The sequence below is a fragment of the Hemiscyllium ocellatum genome, chromosome 9 (assembly GCF_020745735.1).
Source record: "Hemiscyllium ocellatum isolate sHemOce1 chromosome 9, sHemOce1.pat.X.cur, whole genome shotgun sequence".
NCBI lineage: Eukaryota > Metazoa > Chordata > Chondrichthyes > Orectolobiformes > Hemiscylliidae > Hemiscyllium > Hemiscyllium ocellatum.
In genome coordinates, this window is record NC_083409.1 from 46,664,415 (window position 1) to 46,670,504 (window position 6,090).

Below are 6,090 nucleotides of genomic sequence, written 5' to 3' on the forward strand. Positions count from 1 at the left end.
ACATAAAATAGGTAAAATGATATAGAGAATTAAGAGGCACATACCTATAATGAACTAGTAAGACAATGGTTGAGCAAATATTAGTCAATATGACATAAGAGAGAAAAGACTTCTACAATACCAAACTCCAAATTCATTGAGCTTTTAAATAAATGACTTTCACGTGGACTGGGCAAAATCTGATGACAAAATAAATCTGGTCTTTCGGAAATGCTTGGACAAAGTTTTTCCATAAAATGACCAATACATAAGAATGAAATAGTGAGAAATCTAAAATTATTTTGAGAAAAAGGAAAAGCAATATTCAATCTTTATTTAACCAAATCACCTGAATAAAGAAAATGGACGGACTAGTTGGAAGTAGTGAATGCTTATTACAAAAATGGGCAAAGGATTACTATTGGAATGCCTAATATTTTCACAGGAAGATATAAGATTAAATGGTACAGAAAAGAAAAATCCAATGCATTATGTCAAGATAAGCCAAGGCAATATGACAAAGGAGAATGGAAACAAATTGACAAAAAAATAGGCTTCAGTCAGACACTGAAATGACTTATTCATGTTATGAATGGTCAATGCAGGGGAAGAATTTTCCCCATGACGGTAAACATCATTGAGACAACCCAGAGATAGTTACCTGCTTAATGGAAGCACCAAATCTCCTACATTCTGGATGGATGAATTTACAGGATTGCATGATTTTCCTTCTTTGTATTTCTTTTCTTGTGTACATAGCGACAATACCATTGTCTCTGAGACCATATAAAACTGTTCAATGTGGATAATTCCTGTTTTCATCAAGTTAGTTTATGAGGAAAGGTTGAAGCTATTCAGCTAAATTTTTCCAACAATCAGGTAAGTGTGAAATATCATGCAGCATCATGGACTGTTCCTCTCCATGAGCTCTAAGGAGTTGTCTCATGTATTTCTCCACTGCTCCCTGTCATTATGTATACATCAAGCCTCTATCACACAGCACTCACACATCCTGTGGTAGAAATATTCACTCCTGCTGGGACCTTCCAAGATTTCCTCCACTAGTGTTGCATTTAAAGCCCAGGACAACCACTGCCAGCCATGAAGAGCCCTTCACAGGACACACAGTGGGAGGAGAATGAGAAATAACAGCTTCTGAGGGCACATTAGTGGCACTGATGACTCCATTGGAAATAGAAGTTCACATTTGTACATGGATTACTTTACATCATCACCTGTCTGCTCAACTGTCATTGTAACTGCAGAAACAAGGATCAAGCTACCAAGGTTACCTATCCTTAGTGTTGGAATGTGCTAGAACCTTGTCTAAAAGAGTGCTAAAACCTTTCCTTAAAAGCCGGTGTAATATAACAACTTGTCACTATTCAATGCAGGAAAGCTTTCAAACAGTTGAAAACATTAACTTTTATTTAACAACAGGAAAAATAAAGTGGGAAACATATTAGAAGAAAGCTGGATTCACTTCTGGGAACAAGCAAGGACCGTTTGTCCTCGAGAATCAACAGATTTACAGCCAATGAGTGACCACTTCACCCAAATCACGTCTAATGGAAGTGATTATCAATTAAATCTTGTTTGATCTATAACCCTGATACTGCACTGCTCCATCATGGCGAAGGGCCCTCATCTTCCTCCTCAGAAGATGCTCTCCCAACTCTTTTTTTCTCCATCACGCCCCTGTTCATTTGGCTGCAGTTATGCAGGGCACCGGATGCAATACCATAGTGTCTGGTACCTGGGAGAAGCCAGCTATGTTGGCAAAGCCAACAGAAGCACTGACCTTGATACAGGGAAGCAAGATGAAGCAATGTGGTCTGTCATAAAGCCTATCAGATACATTTGTGAGTTGATGATCCCCAGTGGATTCCTGGAAGTAGCTACTTGCACAACATTTTAGCTGTCACCTTGACTGACCTGTTCAGGTGTCAAGTCCCTTTTCAGCAGCAAACACAGTTCTCTGATGGTGTCCTAGAGACATACTCAGTCTATAGAAACAACACATCTGTCTCATCTGGAGAAAGTGGCCACAAGGGTGACAGATATTGGGTCTCCTGTTCCATCCTCAGCTGTGAATTCTTCACATGGAGTCTGTTTGGCAGAGGTTATGAGTGTCAAAGACCATCACCCCATCGTGCCCCATCCCTCACAGAGTCAACCATATCTTCATATATTGAATTGTCCGCTCTTCATCCCATCATTCTGCCTCTAATCTCCACAATCGACTCCCTAACGTCCTTACCACAGCAGTGGACCCTAATAACCCACCTTGACTTTGAGCGAACGAACCTCCAACACTGACTGTGGCTCATCCCCCAGACCAACTTTGAAGTACAGCCCTGACTGATGAGTGACCTGGTTGATTTCTGTGCAGTTCCCAGCCTGACATGATGCGAGTCCTTCGGTTTCTTGCACTGGACCTGCAGGACTATCTATAGCCCACTCCTTGGACTGTAGCGATACAGACACATGGCCTTGACAGCTCCAAGCACTGACCAAATTCTGGAGAATGAAACTTGACAAGTGTTCAAGGTGACAGTGAGGTAGCATTTTAGTGATAGTGACCATGACACTATGTTTTAAGCTTGGAATATGAGAAAGATGGCCTTCAAAACAAAAAGAAGAGGGTTTTGGATTCAGGGGTAAGGCAGATTTTCTTAAAATAAGGCAGGACCGCTCCAAAACAGATACTTGAGGAAGTGACCAAGTGTTTGGATGAGGACAAGGCAGTTGATGTCACTTATAGAGATTTCAGCAAGGCTTTTGACTGATAAACTGATAAGAAAGGTAAAAGATCACAGGCTCCAGGGTAACACAGCAAGTTGTTTCCAAAATTGAATTACTGGCTGGAGACAGAGGGTAGTAGTAGATTATGTAACTGAAGCCGCATGTGCCATGTATACCACAAGGACCTGTGGGGGATCCCTTATTACCTGTGATGTCATAAATGTCATGGATTAAAATGTTGGAGTGGATGGGGGAAGGGTGTGATATGTTGGTTTATGGGTGACACAAAGATTGACTGGGTAATTAACAGAGGAGGAAGGTGTTAGGTTACAGGAGGATATAAACAGATTGGTTAGGTGGTCAGATGGAATTTAACACAGATAAATGCGAGGTGATGGACGTCAGAAAAAGGAGAAACTGAGGACTGCAGATGCTGGAGATTAGAGTCAAAAAGTGTGGTGCTGGAAAAGCACAGCCAGTCAGGCAGCATCTGAGGAACAGGAGAGTCGACATTTCAAGCAAAAGCTCTTCATCATTCCTGCCTGACTGGCTGTGGTTTTCCAGTGCCCCACTTTTTGACTTTGGGAAAAGGAACAAGTCAAAGGAATACTCAATGAATGACAAGACACTTGGAAGCTCAGTGGTACATAAGGGCCCTAGGATGTTTGTCCACAGATTCCTGAAGGTGGCAGATTAATAAGGTCATTAAGAAGGCATATGGGATGTTTACCTCTTTCAGTCATGGCATACATTATTGGAGCAGAGAAGTCACGTTGGAGCTGCACATAACTTGGGTTAGGTCAGAGCAGGATTACTGTGTGCAGTTCTGGTCACCACCATATGGGAAAGGAAATGCACCAGGATGTTACCTGAGACCTACCTTTTCATAGAACATAGAACAGTACAGCACAGAACAGGTCTTTCAGCCCACGATGTTGTGCCAACCACTGATCCTCATGTATGCACCCTCAAATGTCTGTGACCATATGCATGTCCAGGAGTCTCTTAAACGTCCCCAATGACCCTGCCTCCACAACTGCTGCTGGCAACGCATTCCATGCTCTCACAACTATCTGTGTAAAGAACCCGCCTCTGACATCCCCTCTATACTTTCCCCCAACCAGCTTAAAACTATGGCCCTCGTGTTGGTCATTTCTGCCCTGGGAAATAGTCTCTGGCTATCGACTCTATCTATGCCTCTCATTATCTTGTATACCTCAATTAGGTCCCCTCTTCTCCTCCTTTTCTCCAATGAAAAAAGTCCTAGCTCAGTCAACCTCTCCTCATAAGATAAACCCTTCTATTCCAGGCAGCATCCTGGTGAACCTCCTCTGAACCCTCTCCAAAGCATCCACATCTTTCATCTTTTCTTTTATGAAGAGAGGCTAGTTGAGCTAACTTGTTTTCTTTGGAGCAGAGAAGGTTGAAAGGGGAACCTGGTGGAGGTGTATATGATTGTGAGGGGCATAGACAGGGTGAATAGAAAGCAGCGTTCTCCTGAGTTGAAGGGTCAATAACAAGGGGCATAATTTTAAAGTGAAAGACAGGTGGTTCAAAGGGGATTTGAGGAAAAGCCTTTTCAACCACAGGGTGGTGGGGTTCTGGAATGCAGTACCTGGGAGGGTACCTGGAAGTGGCCTTCTTGGCCACTTGCTCCTCTAAACCTCTATCTTCTAAAGGAATCCCCAACCTCTCAGAGGAAAGTTTATACGCAAAGACTGCCCACACACTCGTGTCCATAGAGGTTGGCATTGGGCACCCACCAGCCTCCCCATATCATCATGGGACATCTCAGACTTGTGCATAGAGATATTCAACAAAACACACCAAAAGTTTCTCTTTCAATGCTGCTGCCTAGCTGCTTCGTGTGCAGAGACAGGCAGTCATCAAACATCAAAGCACCTCAAGGCACTTTGTTGACTGTCTTTCTGCTTACCCACGTCTGGTCTGCTTGGATGCGTATAGCACTTCCCTTGCCATTTTGTGTTTTTGCCACCTCATTCAGAACTTACAGGCCCATAGCAGTTAGATCTGGCCTTGCTTTTGGTGCAGACACAAAACCGGCTGTGCTTTTCCAGCACCACATCTTTTGACTCTGATCTCCAGCATCTGTCGTCCTCACTTCCTCCTTTTTCTAAAGTCCATCATCTCACATTTATCTGTGTTAAATTCCAACCCAGTTAGGGTCGTCAGCAGTGTTCCATTCAGGGGTTGGACATGTTTCTGTGCTTCAATATCACATGTACGTCTCCTGCCAGCAACCTACACAGCAAACACACTGCAGGTGTTTGAGCCAAATGACTATATCTTAAAATCTAAGGAGAGCAGTCCTCGGTCACATCCAGTAAAACAGTCTGATGTAGTCGGTAAGGGGCTCCCGCCACACACAGTCTAAGGCAGCTTCTGATCTCAATCCAGGGATTTGGACATGGTCATAGAATCATATAATTATACAGTACACAAGAGGCCATTTGGCCCATTGAGTCTGTACCTTCAAAAATATACTACTACCTACACTAGTCCCACTTTGCCCACAAAGTCCCATTGCTTTGAATGTTGTGATATTTATTGAACTCAAATAAAGATTGTGAGGTTTCCCACCTCAAACATCCCTCCCAGATACTGCATTCCACACCACTTTCTCTTTAAAATTATGCCCCTTGTCATTGACCCTTCAACTCAGGGGAACTGCTTTCTATTCACCCTGTCCACGCCCCTCACATATACACCTCCACCAGGTTCTTTGCCACTTGCCCCTCTCGGCTTCTTGTCAAATACCCCTCTTGACTTTCTCTCTGGCCTGTGGGTGAAAAGGAAACTGTGTGTAAATTAAGCAAGAATAGATAGAAAAAGTTAGATGCAAATGTAAGCAATTAGCCTCCCACTGCTTAATAGGATTCTCTCCCTATTATTCAAACCTTGGGAGCAAAATTAGATTCTTTTTCTCATGATGTGAGAATCTTATTTTCCCAGTCTCCACATATTGTTCCAAGTGACTCATTATTGCCAACATGATCCCGGGACTGTTAAACTTCAATGCGTTGGGTTTGTTTTCTTGGAAAAGAGCAGAATTCAAGGTCATTTAACTGATGTACTCCAACTAATGAGGAGAATTGATAAAATTGATTAAAAAGGAAAATGCACTGCGATAAAGGATTCAAAAACCAAAAGGCACACATTTAAAATTTTATAAGCTATGAATGAGATGGGGAATTATACATAACATGTTCATCCAAATCTTAAGAGTTGAGATGAAAAGTACTGAGAAAAAGCAGGAAAGGTAAGTTCAAAGTATATTTTTGGAAGGAGAAATGATCAAGTGATATGGTAATAAGGCAAGTCATTATGATTATTCAATAGAACAGG